Source organism: Notechis scutatus, chromosome 1, assembly GCF_049901735.1.
Source record: "Notechis scutatus isolate UNSWTSFEM ecotype Mainland chromosome 1, rNotScu1.2, whole genome shotgun sequence".
In the NCBI taxonomy this organism is placed as follows: Eukaryota; Metazoa; Chordata; class Lepidosauria; order Squamata; family Elapidae; genus Notechis; species Notechis scutatus.
In genome coordinates this window covers 180,936,996-180,954,320 of record NC_142009.1, presented here as the reverse complement: position 1 = coordinate 180,954,320, position 17,325 = coordinate 180,936,996, and positions in this window count along the sequence as shown.

The following is a 17,325-nucleotide window of genomic DNA, read 5'->3' as shown; positions in this document are numbered from 1 at the left end:
CAGCAAAATCTCAACAAGACTTCCAAAAGATACATTCTAACTGAAATATCGCAACAAAAACTCCAGGAAGAGAAAGTCGAAAAAGAAATAAGAAGATATAAATCAGGACTATCTGGATTACTTGATGATTTCTGGATTCTTGGTTATTGTTTTGAATGACTAAAATCAATCGGGTGGTTGTTTAAAACTGCTTAAAATGGCTCCACTTTTAGAAGAACTGAAAATGGAACTTAAAAAGTACAAAGAAAATACACAAGAAGGGAGAGGTTTTTTTGGCTTCGTATTTCAGTTTTTAGAAATGGAGATTTGGAATTATGAGAAACAACAAGAAATGCCTGCAGAACAAGAAGACTGCGACAAAGAAGAAGCCATCTTTAATGAACAAGTAATCTTAGATGGGGGGGAAAAAGGAAAGGGGAGAAAGAGAATGGAAAGTTTAAGATTGGGAAAAACAACTCCCCCCCCAAAATAGAGTGAAAAATAAGTACAAAATCAGAAAGCAACAGAAGAGGGAAATGCAGAAGAGAGAATTAGAACTAGAGAGACAAGGGGGTAAAAAGGGGAGGGAGAAGATTAGAGGGAAGAAAGAAAGGAAAAGAAGTTATAAAGGACAGAAGCAAAATATAGAGAAACAGGGTCTATTTAGAGATAATGGGTGAAAACTTAATGGAAAAAGGGATTCTGCAAAGGTACATAAGATAGTATGGTTATATTAGAAGCAGAAATAATTTTAGAAAACATGAAACAATGTATGATTAAAATTTCTGATAAAATAGCTATCATAATTCAGTGGAATGCTTGTCAATAAATAAATGTAACAAAAGGTATATTTAATGATTTATAAAACATGTGAAGAGAAATAAGGGAAAAATTAATTATGGAGATTATATGTGTTTTTAAGGAAGTATGATATTTAATTGAAAAGAAGTGTTAAAGATGTTAAGATTTTAATGATTATTAATGATAGAACTGAACTGGAATGGAATGAGGGTTTATAATTACATATATTTACAATCTTTCTTTTCTTTTTTTTAAAAGAATATAGTGTGTATTATAAGAATGTACCAAGCAGAATTCGATTGGAAGTTATGTATTATGTATTATATTGAAGGTCATAACCTTAATGTATATATTGAAATTTAAATAAGAGTTGAATGAATGTAATTAAAAGATATAAAGGTGTCATACTCCAATTAGTAACTACAGGAGAAAATTTGTTTAATGAGAAAAGATCATATGAAATTGAAACAGAACAGACAAAAGTATAAATATAATGATTTGAATTGAGATGAGATAATCAAAATAAAATTGAGAAAATTAAAAGAGGGGGAAAAACTATATAGAAAATGTAGAATAGTATAAGATATGGAATAGAACACAAAAAGGAGCATGAAATTGAGTTTTGTGTCTGTATAAAGAAGTTCAACCCGGGACCATGCTATTTTCAAAAAGATATTTATATTCTAAGGAAAACTACTGAATAGAATTAATAATAAAAGGAAAATTAAATAGTGAATGGTAAAGTGGGAAGACATCTACAACAAAGTTAGGAATATGACCAGTACTACAACAACGACCTTGAAAGGGAAAAAAGCGATGTCTGGTTCATCAGTGTCTATTGCATCTCCAGTGGGCCAAAAAACAATAGAAGGAATGCTGAACATGGAAAAAACAAGCCAACCAGCAGCCAACATGCAAACGATGCAAGCAACATTAACAGCTATTCAAGAAACAACGCTTAAGATGCAGGAGACAATGGTAAATAACCATACAGATATGAAGACGGAAATGGGAGAAATGAAGGGTAAGATTCAAAATCTAGAGGAGAAGATAGGAATGATCCAACAGACATTGGAGAAGAATGAACAAAGAATAAAGAATATAGAAATCAAAGCTGAACAAACAGAGAAGAGATTGGAAGGGATTGATAAGAAAGTAATAGAGATGAACAGCAATTTAGAAGATTCGATTATCTCAAAATGGAATGTGCAGCATTCTATTTCAGGTCCCAAAATGTATTGGAATCCAAAGATGAAGATCTGGGAGCTATAATGTCCCACTTAATAGCAGAGGCATTGCAAAGGGACCAGCAGGAAATAGTGAAAGAATTGGATGAGGTCTACCGAATCCACACAAACTACGCCAGATGAAACAAGCTGCCTAGAGAGGTCCACATCAGATTCACCAGAAAAAAATGTAAGAGATATTGTATATAGAATCACAAAGGACAAGGCGATGGTGTATAAAGAAAAAGAGATCATGATCTTGAAACAAATCCTGAGGTGGGTACGAGAGTTGAGGAAGGACTACAGATCTCTGGTGATACTCCTGAATAAATGAAACATCTGGTTCCAATGGCTGGTCCCTGAAGGAATGCTGGTGACGTGGCAAGAAAGAAGAGTAAAAATTGACAGTTTTGAAAAGGCGCAAGAACTTTACGATCAGTTGATAGAAATAGAGGAAGAGGGGACTAGCAAAGAAAAGTCAGAAAGCAAGAGTCAGGAGGACCAACAAGAAGATCAACAACAGGGAATACAGGAAATAGACCAAGAAGAGAGAAGAAAAGAAAAGAGAGAATACCCAAGGAGAGAAGGACTAAGAGTAAGACCCCAAAGAGAAGCAAGAACCAACAGAAGATTTAGGTAGACTCAGAATCAACAATGGAAGAAGAAATTAAATTACTCTCAATAAACATCAATGGATTAAACTCCCAGATCAAGAGGAAACAAATATTACCTAAACTAACTAAACAAAATGTCAATATTATATGCCTGTAGAAGGTACATATTCAAAAGCAACATAAAAAATATCTAGAATATCGTAAGTTGTGTGTATTATTTACAGCATTGGCAGATCAAAAAAAGGGGGGGTAGCAATTTATGTTAAAAAAAGGGATAACCCCAAAAGAATTATGCAGATGAACAAGGCAGAATTTTAATGATACAAATTAATTTACATCAAAAACAATTACTATTGGTGGGGATATATGCCCCTAACAATAACCAGAAGAAGTTTTATAAGGGACTATATGATAAAATAATTAGTGTAGGTGAAGAAAATATTTGCTTGATAGGGGACTTTAATGCCATTGTTGATATTAAAAAAGACTATATTAGTATGGAAGGGACTATGAAGAAAAGAATGAGAATTCTACCAAAAACTTTTTTTGATTTAACACAAGAGACCAATTTGGAAGACATATGGAGGAAGAATCCAAATGAGAAGAAATTCACGTTTTATTCTAGTCCACAAAAATCATGGTCCAGAATTAATATGGATCAATGGGGCAATCGAGAAAGACATTGGTGAAGTAGAGATAATGCCCAATATATGGGCCGATCATAGCCTGATTAAAATTACATGGAAAGAACATAATAAAAGGAAAAGGAGATGGATATTAAATTCACAAACAACAAAAGAAAAAGAATATATTTCAAGAATTAAAATGAGTTAGAAATATTCTTTAAGGTTAATTTAAAACAACATACTAGTTTACAAAAATTATGGGACACTACAAAGGCCTTCATGAGAGGCATATCAATAGCCTATATAGCTAAGAAAAATAAAGAAAATGGAAGAAACAGAATGAATTACAAGAAAGGATTAAAAAAATTGAATATGAGCTCCAAAAAGACCCAAAAATATGGAAGCTAAGAAAGAAATAGGGATGATTAGACATGAACTAAATTTGATAGATATTGAGGAAAATGCACGGAACTTAAAAACTCTTAAACATAATTTCTTTGAATCAGCAAATAAACCAGGAAGGTGGTTGTCCCATAAATTAAAAATAGAGAAAGAGAAAAGACTAATTCAGCAACTTAAGGATGAGGAAGGGACAGTGTATTATCAGATGGAGGAGAAAAAGAGAATTGCGCAAAGGTATATAAGCAAGAAGTAGTTATGGAAGAAAACATTAGAGGGAAACGGTCTGAGCCCAATCTCAGAAGAAAACAGAGAAATACTTAATAAAGAAATAACACTAACAGAGTTACAAAAGGCGATACAAAAACAAAAAAATAATAAAACACCAGGTCCGGATGGTCTACCAGGTGAACTATATAAAAATTTATCTGAAATATTTGAACCAATATTACTGGAACTATATAATGAGGCATTAACACAAGCTAGACTTCCAAGGTCCTGGTCTGAGGCATACATATCCTTAGTTACAAAAGATGGCACCCATCAACAACTAATTTTGAACTATAGGCCAATCTCATTGCTAAATATGGATTATAAGATATTTGTGACAATACTGGCAGAAAGAATGAAACCAATTTTGAGTGAACTTATACATACAGACCAGAATGGTTTCCTGCCAAATAGACAAATCAAAAACATTATTAGGACAGTACTAAATTTGATTGAATACTACGAAGCTCACCCAGAAATATAGGCAGCCTTAATTTTCTTAGATGTGCAAAACCATTCAATAATCTCAATTGGAAATTCATGTTATATCAAATTAAAAAGTTGAATTTTGGCACTAATATAGAAAAAAACATTACAAGAAATATACTCAAATAAAAAAGCAAGTGTATTATTAAATGGAGATCGCACTGAAGATTTTGAAAATGCAAAATGAGTGAGACAAGGGTGTCTCTGTTATTTATCTTGTCTTTAGAAGTGTTGCTAGCTGCAACCAGACAAAACCCAGAGATTCATGGAATCAAAATTAGAAATGAGGAATATAAAGTTCAGGCATTTGCCGATGATTTGGTATTTATAGTAGAAGATCCAATGAATTCAGGACCAATATTGTTGAAACAAATAGAAAAATTTGGGGAAGTGGCAGGATTTAAAATAAATAAAAATAAAACTAAGATGATAGTCAAAAACTGTACAACAAAACATAAAGTAGAATTAGAAAACATAATGGGACTGCAAATAGTAAAAAAAGTGAAATACCTGGGAATTTGGATATCACCCAGATGCTCATCACTAAAAGAGGACAATTATGTTAAACTGATTAAGCAAATCAGAAAAGAATTGGAATTATGGGCCAAATTGAAACTGTCTATATTAGGAAGAATAGCAATGCTGAAAATGAATACTGTACCAAAACTAATATATCTATTCCAAATGATCCCAATTAAATTAGGGAAATCTTTCTTTATAGAACTAAATAAAATGACATCCAAGTTTGTCTGGTTGGGCAAGCGGCCACGTATTAAAATGAAACTATTACAAGATAAGAGGAGCAGAGGCGGTCTTGGACTACCAGAATGGGAGCTTTATTACCAGGCAGCGGTGTTGAGTTGGATTAAGGATTGGGTTAAATTAAGAGACAAGAGAATCTTAACATTAGAAGGGCATGACCTCCTGATAGGTTGGCATGCATTTTTGTGGGATGACAAAAGTAATGTACATAGCTATTTCAATCAACACTTAATAAGAGATTCATTGATTACAACCTGGAAAAAAATCAAAGGCAAACACTATATGGAAATCCCACGATGGCTGCCAACCATGAAAGCCATAATCCATCCAAATATATTAGACCTACAGAAAATGGTAAGATATGAAGAATTATTAGATAGTCAAGGAAAATTAAAATCAAACCAAGAACTGAAGGAAAATGGAATCATAATCGATTGGTGGCCATATTTGCAAATTCAAAATAAATATAAAAAAGATTTAAAAGATTTTGGATTTGACAAAGGGCAGAACCAATTAGATAAAATATTAATGGGACCAGAACAAAAACTTATAACTAAACTATACAAATATTTATTAGATTTCAAAATGGAAGAGGAAATAGTCAAAAGCACAATGATTGCATGGGCACAGAATTTTGGATACACTATAGAATTAGAGGAATGGGAGAAAATATGGAACATAAATTATAAGTTAATGGTATCTGCAGCATACAAAGAAAATATGTACAAAATGTTTTATAGATGGTATTTAGCTCCAACGAGATTGGCAAAAATCTATCCCAACATGAGTCCCAAATGTTGGAAATGTAAAAAAGTTGATTTTATCACATGTGGTGGTTATGCCCCAAGGCCAGGACTTACTGGATTCAAATTAAAAATTGGCTACAAGAGATCACTGGGTATCTGATTGAGCTCAGACCGGAAACCTTCCTTTTAGGAATCATCAAAGAAAGATTACCACAAGAAGTAAAATACTTATTGTTACATATTACAACAGCCGCCAGAATAGCCTTTGCGCGGGTATGGAAAACACCAAATACCCCTAATGAAGAACTAATAATACACAAGTAACAGAAAGTGCTGAGATGAATATGTTAACAATGAAATTGAAAAAAAAAAAGACGACTCTGAATTCTTTTCAATTTGGAACAATTGGTATAAATGGCTAACAAACAAAACTAAGAAGTGAGACAAAAAATTTAATTGAAACAACCCTTAAAAAAGTAAAGCAAAATTTTGTAAATTATATACAGATATAAGGATAGTAATCATAGTTAAAGTTATTATTTAGTAGTAGACAAATGTAATATAATGTATTATGATATTTAAACCAAAAACCTGTATAGATACCAAGAACATTGTTGATATTATGATGTTTTACGATGTAACAAAAGAAATGTAATAAAATATATTAAAAATAAATAAACAAATAAATAAACAAACAAACAAACAAATAAATAAATAAATGTGGTTGGCTGATTTGCATTGTGTTGGCTTAGTAAGCCAGTGTACAATTGGTTAGTACAATATGTAAACACAAGTGCTGTATACCAGTTTGGATCATATCTTCCTTAATTCCATATTTATTTTTTTCTATTAACCATAATTAGATACATGATTATATAGAGGAAGCCTTCTATTTCATTGGACAGCAGAGCTCCTGGTGACCATGATATCACGGTTATATTATGAAAGAGGAATGTTTGACGTTATGGCTGGATTCATCCATCACAGGCTTTGTGAAATATTTGATCCCAACCTATAGCTTTTAATTAATGGTGGTGACTTCTCATTATTTATTCTTCCAATGTATCCTATTCAAGTCCAGATTGCTATAGCAAGCTAATAAAAATATTAATTAAATAAAATAGCTGGAAGAAAAGGAGTATGATAAATATATGGGGCTGTTCAGTTTCACATATCACAAAATGTAACATCAGGGTTTTGTTTTATTTTTTGGTTTATAATTAGCAAATAAATCCCATACTTGGATCTTGATAAAATAATTTGCATGCTTAATCACCTTTCCTTGAAGTAATGTTCCCAAGTGCAATACAACTTTATCTGTCTATCGATCGATCTACCGATCTATCGATCGATCGATCTGCAATCCATCTATCTATCTCTATCTACACACACACACACACACACACAGAGGCACACACAGAGAGAGAAACATGCACGTGTGTGTTGTATATATACATTGCTATGCATAGAACAGAATTGGCATCTTTGAAGGTGATGCCAAAAGCTATGCATTGAAGAGTGGTGTAAATATTAGTTCATAGACCTGTAAGGATTCTGGAGATGATTTCATGAATAAACACTTGCAAACTCATACTTTATCAGTGTGAAAGATCCAGCTCCTGACCAGCTCACAGAAATGGCTTTAGAAATAAATTATGGAAAGCTTTGCCCTCATGTCTTTGGAGATAAATTGGTTCTAAATGGAAAATAGTTCAATTGCTGCAGTTCTTCAAACTATCTTTTTTCACTTAAATAAATCTTATTAAAAAAAGCTTTGTTATTCATGCCTGTAGGGATGGTTAATTCTGGTTTGAATCAACTGCCCAAGAGCTTGACAAACAATTTGGTTGCAGACATTAACAGCGAAGAACTTCATTTCAGGGCTTTGCAAATCACTTTCTAAAATGCAAATCCAGCAGTGTCATTCGATACTCCAACTCAAATCTAGCATTTTCAGCACTGCAATGATGAGCTAAACTCTTTACAGCCACTAGATATGACCAATTGATCTGTTATAGACTGAATGACAAGGAACCAACTTATGCTTGGTTGACCAAGTGCTTCTTACAACCATATATTACCATGCTTTGGGGAAATATGTAAAGTATTTTGGGGCATTTATGCTGAAAAAAAATCTCTTGTTCTTGGCCTGAAGTATACTAGAGGAAGCAGTAAAAAATAAAATAAAATGGTTGTCTATCATCCTATTCCAGCTCTGAGCATTGATTATTTTGCCTATGACTTGATTGTCAGCTATCCACCTGGTTAGTCTCTCAGGACAAGGCATACAATAATGCACAAAATATGATAAAAATCTAGTAAATGTAGCAAATCTAGTAAATATGGTAAAATATTCTTGTAATACAATAAAAAATTAGGGAAAAAAATAAAAGTCACTAACAATAATGTCAGAAAACTGTAGAGAAATAGATGCTGTTTGGCTTGGAATAAAAAACTAACACAGTCTGACTTCCTCAGCTATGATCTTTTAAAAAACAGACACAGAAACATGGCTAGGTTTTTATGTGGGCAAATACGATGAAGATTTTGATTCCCAGTCTTTAAAAGAAACCATTATATATATTTAAATATATGGAAGTCAGAATCTTAGAGAAAGTAACAGTGTTGTCAACAGTATTCAATAAAATACATATTTTATGATAGATTTCACTTCATTTTATGGTGTCACTAAAATGATGATTGTCAAAGTGTTGAAAAGGTCTATCTTTAAAATAGACTTAAGGAAAATGGCTTCATTTAGCCATCAAAATCCATGCATTCAAAGATGTCTTTCTTATCTATATTCTGATGCAAGATGCTAATAAAAGATGTTATAAGCAGGTTTAAAATAAAATACAAGGAAGTGATTTCAAATAAATAACAGAAGACATAAGTAATGAATACATACATACAAAAATTACCTTATCTTTTCCTGCCAAGAATGTGTGAGCTGCAGTCTGCTTTTAAAAAGACTATTCAACGCTAGGATAATTTAGAATAAAGAATACTTAGAATATAAATGAATGTGTTTTTAATTTTATTTTATGCATTGGTGGAAAAGAATTTGTTCACATTTTAATGAATCTAATGAATGAATTTAATGAATTTTTCCTAGCTTAGGAAAAAGAAACAAGAACTTAATCAACGGAAGTTATTATTGTCAGAGTTCCTTGTTTATGAAGAAAAAATGACATAAGTTATCCATGATGGATATGATTGGATTTGTATTCACAGTTCTCTGTATAAAATAGATATTGAAACAAATAGAGTAACATTGTGTAATACTAGTTGTAAGAACTCTGGACTCATAAGGATTTTCTTACCTAGCAAGATTTGAAATGCAGCCCAATCTGCACAAAAATAGGTACCAATCTAGATGTTAAGAAGATATTTTGAGGTCATATTATGACCCAGTAAGATTTGGACCTCCAGGCTTGCAGCTTCTGAAACTGTGAAGGATTTTGACAGTGTCTCATTTCTCTATCTCTAAAATATCCTACAATATTCTTTTCAAATTTGCCCACCTCAAATACCTGACTCTAGGTGATTAGCAATACTTAAAAAAATAGAAACATACACAAAATTAAAAATAACAAAAATAGGCAAGAACCAAGGAAAGAACTCATCCACAGCACTAGTTAATATAATCATAGAGTAGGCTCCCAGGCCATCAGATAACTTGCTTTTTCCAAACACTCCTGAAAGTGCTGCACAACCATCTTCTCCCTTCATGTTTCATGATGACTCCAGTGCTCATTTTCCTTTGCTAAACCTTTTCTTTTTTTAATGGATATGCTCAGATAAATCTTGACAAAGAACCTTTCAGGAAGACTAAGTCATGTGCTACATAACAAAGGTAAGAGTGATTTTTTTTTTTAAAAAAAAAAAATTGACCTAAAATATTGAATTTTGTTTCTTGGAAGTTAATCCTACTCCCAGGCAACTCTGTACTATGAAACTTCCAAACAAGGAATAAAGGCGACCCATTGAGTCACCCTAGCAATTGTCCCAGAAAATATCCACAAAGATGATTAAATGTAGTTGTGCCCATTCCATCAAAAACAAACAACTGACCATTTTTATTCCTTTCTCCTTCATTCTTTAATAAGCCTGTTGCACTGGAACTGCAGCTGAATTTATTTTTCTTGCCTAGCCTGAGAATACATTTAATCTGCGTGCCAAACTACTTAAGAAGATTAAGTAGCAACAGTGAAAAACAGCGTATCAGGAAGTGAAGATTAATAATATTATTAATCACATGAATGGTGTTGCTGTATCTCTCTCTGAAATACATGCCAAAGCTAGCAGAATTGGAAGTTCAGTCTAATCTGATCAAAAATAGGTAGTGATTTGGATGGTAAGAAGATATTTTATGAACATATCATGGCCCAGTAAGATATGAACCACCAAGTATGCAGCTTCTGCAACTATGAAGGACCAGCTGAATTGTCTTTATTTGAGCATGTAGAAGTGATCAGGTATCATCTCCATATTTCAAAGTTCAGTACAGTAATAGAAGGATCAGTCATGATTCATAGCTCTAATCGCTTGATCACTGTACTATTTGGAGATGGGGCAGATCAGTACAATTACTTCCATTTTCATGATCCAGTTCATCTCCTTGATACATTAGTGAGAAAGTTGTGATGAAACTGTTCAAGCACAAAGAGAAGCCTCAAAGGAATCGTACTGTATACAACCAATGACTGGCAAAATCAACTCTCAGAAATGTCAAAATATATCCAAGTCTTACAACTTCCAGGAAATAAAATTTATTCCTCAGAGGTGATCTAAAAACGAAAACGCATAATAGTTCATATATAAATAAACATATACTTTAACTAGAAAAAATGTTTTAAAATTGTTTTATAAAGTCTTCAGGTAAAATAAAAGGCAAGTGTTTCTTTTTTTCCTCTCTCTTTTTGGTAAAACGTACAAATGGTTCTTGTAGGAGCCTACATCTACAAGAACATTTCAAACTGATTGTTCTTATAAAGTGTCACTTTGATTAAAATGTTAATGTTCTTAAATCAAATGATTGCATTTTCATTTTTAAAATATTCATTTGCACGTATTTGTATGCTGTTTCAGTTCTGGGATGCCTGCAAAGCAAGAAAACTTTTTTTTCTGAAATGCATCAGGCTTGAATATATTTTGACACTTCCGATAAGTAGGGCAGCAGCTTGAATGCAGATGGAGAAAATCTCAGGCTGTGTCTGAATTCACTGTTAAAGCCAGTTAAAAACATATTCTGTGATGATTATAGCAATGAAGAGAAATCACCATCGTGTTTTCTCAGTGCCCACTGGAGTCTTTGTGATGATCAAATGTCTATTCAAAAGGAGATCAGATCAAACATTTAATACCTGACTTTTTTTGTGTGGATAAGCATCAGATGAAATTAAATAATGATGCATGGCAATAGGTGGGAATCTTGCACGCCCTTGGTCCTATGTGACCTTTATGTCACTTTTTTGCAGCCTCTGACAATCCTTCTAATTGTAATGACTGAAAACTGATGTACAATTGCCTGTTCTTTGAAAATGGAAACAGATTAACAGCAATAGCACTTATACACCACTTCACAGTGCTTTACAGCCCTTTCTAGCAGTTTACAGTCAGCATATTGCCCCCCAAAATCTGGGTCCTCATTTTACCATCCTCAGAAGGATGGAGCTGAGTCAACCTTGAGCCTGATGGGACTTGAACTGCCAAACTGCAGGCAGCCAGCAGTCAGCAGAAGTAGCCTGCAGTCCTGCATTCTAACCACTGTACCACCAGGGCTATTAAAACGTAAGTACACATATTGATTCCATTTTAACATTTGTTTATTGACATCCCTTCAATAAAATGCCCAGGCTCAAACCAGTCTCTCCATTCAAATACTTTGGTTTTGATGTCATCCATGTGTGGGGATTAGGACGACTGGAAATGTAAGTTCCCCACACCCTTCTGTTACAAACAGCTTCTCAGTTTCTCACAGGCCTCTGAGGGAACCAGAGGAGGATTGAAGGGGAAAAGGTCAGGCTAAACTGTTGAAGGGAAACCAAAGGAAACTTTTGGAGTCAATAACTCAACCAAGCTGCGGCTGGTGCTAAAAGGCTACCTGTCAACTTCAGGATTCACTCAAATTGAGACAACCTTATTCAAGGTGACAAGTAGAATAAAATTCCACACACTCAGCACACAGTAAAAAAGAAAGAAAATAAAATACCAAATACCAATGTGATTCTAGCCTTATGATCCAGATTAAACCTGGGTTCTACATTTTAATCTACTATCCAATTGCCTATCTGAAACTGAAAACAATCTCTGTTTCTGATCCTTAGCTTAGTAACCTGCACCATCCAAGAATCCACACACTCCCACCTCCCCAAAATAACTCTAATCACCCAAAACCTGGCAGGACCCACTTTTCCTTCTATTGACTCTCAAGGGTCTTACCTGAGAGGGACTGGATATATAAAAAAGTGTTATATGCTCCTCATGATAATCAGATAGAAAGATCTATGGCTAATTATGTCTAATGAGTCCCAAACAAGAAAAAAAAACAGTTGTTGGCCACCTCCTAGTGGTGACTATGAGTAAAAACATCCTGCAGGATAGATACTGTGTAAAAATAACACAATAACAAAGTTAGGAGGGATCTTAGAAGTCTTCTAGTCCATTCCCTTGCTCAAGCAGGAAACTATATAACATTTCAGACAAATGTTTGTCCAATCTTTTCTTAAAAGCCTCAATTGTTGGAGCAGACACAATTTCTGGAGTCAATTTTTTCCACTGATTAATTGTTCTGTCGTGACATTTCTCCATAGTTCTAAGTTGATTCTCTCCTTGATTAGTTTCCATCTATTGCTACTTGTCCTGCCTTCAGATGCATTGAAGAATAGGTTAAACCCCTCTTCCTTGTGGCAGCCCCTTAGATATTATTGAGAAATTCCCTCTTTCCACACTTAGAGGGGTACAAACATTTTGTAAAATCTTGTAGGTGAGGGCATGATGTAGATAGATAGATAGATAGATAGATAGATAGATAGATAGATAGATAGATAGATAGATAGATAGATAGATAGATAGATAAATAGATAGATAGATGATAGAGATTTAGACAGCTCTGAGAAGTTAAGAAAAGGAAGGTGGATTGTATATATCATCAATAGTTATCACTAATGAGGAAAAAGTTTCCTAGCCATCATGTAAGATGTTTCTTTGTCACTCTCTCAAAATTGCTTCAATCAATTCCATTTGCTGGCAACCAGAATGTTGATACAGTTCTAGGAAATGTTTAATCTACCATTTGTACACTTAGTTATTTTCTGTTTTTCCTATTTTGAGATTTAATGGAGTAACTAGTTGATCCCATGAGGTAAACTAATTCTCCTTGAGCAGAAAGTGCAATCCAGCCATTTTGCAGAAGATAGTTTTTATGAGACAGTTTGCAAGAATATGTCATTAGATTTTTGGAGGATGTTAATAAACTCTAAATCAGTTCTATTTAAATGTAAACTCAATTAAAAAGCTAATTTTTGGAGGAATCTAGGCTTGTTTTTCACAGTTTTTAGACAAGCAACAAGGTATATACCTTTGTGTTAAAAGTAGTCTATAACTACAGGGATGAATTTGCTTTGCTTGCCATGTGGTTAATTTTGCTGAAGTACTCAATAGATTTTACTACTATTCATCATGAAAGCCTTCAGAGATAGAAATGCAAAATATTATGCTCCACTAGTTCTATTCTTATTTGAATGAATGTTTTTACAAATGTGAATAGTGGATTTATTTATGTCTAGCATTTTACATTATGTGATTTCACAAGGTTTTCTTCCAATTTTCTTTATTCTCACCGTGGCTATGTATGTATGTATGTAAGTATGTGTGTATGTGTATGTGTATGTGTGTGTGTGTATACACACACACACACACACACACACACACACACACACACACACATATATATATATATATATATATATATATATATATATATATATATATATATATATATATATATATTTGTTTTTCTTAAGTATGGTTTTGGGTACTTACATGTATGGTGTTCGGCTTTTACACTGACCAACAAAGCGAATATTTTCCCAAAACGAATATAATATATATATATATATATATATATATATATAATATATATATCATTGTAGTTTGTTTAAAGTTGTAGCAACGTTTCAGCAGAATCTCATCTGCCATCATCAGGCTTCTGTATTGTGTCCATCTGTGAGTCAGACTTTTACAGTGGTTTCAGATTTAAATTTGGGGCAGCCTATTGCTGTGCCAGAATGGTTTTTTCTTCATCCTGATTGGTTGGGAGTCTTGGTCTGTGTTTATTGGTCTCGGAGTTTGCTGTGTTCTGCTTGATTGGTGTCTCTAATATCTTCTGTCTGTTTTTTGGCTCTTTTTGTATCTTGATTGGCTGGCAGCATTGTGTTACTTTATTGGAGGCCTTTAGTGCAGCTTGGCTTCGGGTAAATGGACGGCTATCATTAGTTAGGAAGCTGGGTTTCATCTGGGTGCCTGGTTGGGGTGTGTTTGAGCTGGAGGTATCAGGGGGAGTCTGTTTGTGCCCAGGTGTTTGCCTGGCTTGTGGTGTGGAGATTTTTTTGTTTGTGAGTGCAGGCTTCCAAATGATTGACAGCCTGGTGGAATCATCTCTTCTATTCATGCTTTCTGGTCTTTTTTCAATCTCTATGGCTTCTCTGATGATTCTGTGGCTAGGGTTTTCTATAGTGGCTAGGGTTTTGGTGCCATTGAAGTTGATGCTATGACCTGTGGCTTCCATGTGTTGGGCTAGTGAGGAAGTGTGTTCCAGCTTTTTGACTGCATTTTTGTGTTCATCCAGGCGGGTGCTTGTTCTTCTATTGGTCTGTCCAATGTATGTGGCCGGGCATGATGCACAGGGAACTTCGTATATGCCTTGGTTTTCCAGGTCAATTTTGTCTTTGGGGTTTCTGAGGATGGTTGCTATTTTTCTGTCTGTTTTGAAGGCAGTCTTGATGTGGTGTCTGTATAGTATCTTACTAATTTTGTTTGTAGTGCCTCTTATGTAGGGCAGGACAGCTGTTCCATGGTTCATCTTCTGGGTCTCTATTATGTCTCAGTGTATTTTTGTGGATCAAGTTGGTGATTTTGCTTTTGTGGAAGCCGTTGGCTGTCAATATTTTAGTCAGGGTGCATAGTTCAGTCTTAATGTGTGTCTTGTCTGCCAGGCGTTTGGTTCTAGTAATTAGTGTTTTAGCCACGGAGTTTATCTGTGCTGGGTGGTGGTGGGATTGGGCGTTGAGGTAGCGGTTGGTGTGTGTTTTCTTCTGGTATATGGTGTGTCCTAGTGTGCCATCTGTTTTTTTGTAGATTAGTACATCTAGGAATGGTAGTTGTTTGTTTGTTTCTGTTTCCATGGTGAACTTGATTTTGGGGTGTGCGCTGTTTAGGTGTGTTAGGAAATTGTTTAGGTTTTCTTGTCCATGGGGCCAAATCACGAATGTGTCATCGATGTATCTTAACCATAGTTTGGGTTTGAGAATGGCATTGGCCAGGGCTCTGGATTCAAATTCTTCCATGAACAGGTTTGCAATGACAGGTGACAGTGGTGATCCCATGGGAGCTCCTTCTATTTGTTTGTATCTTTGTCCTTTGTATATGAAATATGTGTTGGTTAAGCAGTGTTCTGTTAGTTCCATGAGGTGTTTAGCTGGTTGGTATTTATTTTTGATGATTTCAAGGGTCTCTTTTATCGGGACTTGAGTGAATAGTGAAACCACGTCAAAACTTACAAGCAGATCTTCTTGCTCCACGTGTAGATCTTTGATCATTTCCAAGAAGTGGAAATCTCCACACCACAAGCCAGGCAAACACCTGGGCACAAACAGATCCCCCCTGATACCTCCAGCTCAAACACATCCCAACCAGGCACCCAGATGAAACCCAGCTTCCTAACTAATGATAGCCGTCCATTTACCCGAAGCCAAGCTGCACTAAAGGCCTCCAATAAAGTAACACAATGCTGCCAGCCAATCAAGATACAAAAAGAGCCAAAAAACAGACAGAAGATATTAGAGACACCAATCAAGCAGAACACAGCAAACTCCGAGACCAATAAACACAGACCAAGACTCCCAACCAATCAGGATGAAGAAAAAACCATTCTGGCACAGCAATAGGCTGCCCCAAATTTAAATCTGAAACCACTGTAAAAGTCTGACTCACAGACGGACACAATACAGAAGCCTGATGATGGCAGATGAGATTCTGCTGAAACGTTGCTACAACTTTAAAAGCACCACTACTATGACGTGGGAAAATACCCGATATAGGTATAGGTATAGGTATAGGTATAGGTATAGGTATAGGTGTGTGTTCAGGTCTTTTCCCGTGTAAGATTACGAGTATCTTGGCAACGTTTCAGCGAGGTCCTACTCACCATCCTCAGGCTGGTGCTTTTGGCTTTTAGATTAGATTGGGTACTACTTACTTGTGGGTAGGGAGGGCAGGGGATAGCAGCTATCATAGCCAACTATTTATATACTGCTACCAATAAAACTACAGAGATATGTTCATAAAAGCCAAAACCACCAGCCTGAGGATGGCGAGTGGGACCTCGCCAAAACGTCGCCAAGATACTCTTAATCTTACACGGGAAAAGACCTGAACACACCTAGACCTACATACCTGTACCAGTGAAAATCTACAAATATACATATATATATAAATAAATATATATATAAATAAATCTAGAATATAAAAAAATACTTCTTATATATCTATCAAGAAAATGTTGCATTTTAGCAGCATTTTTAGCTGGGGTTTTTTTCAGACCATAGTCTTCTGAAAGCAGCTTATAATATAAAAGATACAATTCAGTATTTATGCATTATATTCATAATCACACTTAAAGGCATTTAAGCTAAGCAGTTAAATGAAGCCTAATCCAAAAGAAATTAAGGAGCAATATTAAAAAGTGCCACATTAACAAAACAAAACCTTTTCACCCAAAAGTCACTGAACATAAAGACCTTTTTATAATCCTTTCTTAACATATGAAGCCCAGTATGACTTTGCCCTGGGAGAAAAATAATAGCATAGACACCAACATTTCTGATTTCTACTTAATAATGTGATAGCAAGAAAGTCCTTTGAAAATTATCTTACCTCAGAGAACATTCAAATAATATTGGTGGATTTAAATTACATGGAACCAAAGCATGTAATCTGAAGCCCCAGGTCCTCACGTGATTCCTTTTTCTGTGAGACATCCTGCTTAGTGGTCAAAGTTGTTTCTAATATTTAGGAGGTGAAAAATAGGGGGGGTGGTAATATAAATCCTAAAATGCACAGTTACATAGAAGAATTTAGAGTATATTGGGCTATCTCAGAATCAAATCAGAATTAGATTGGGTACTACTTACTT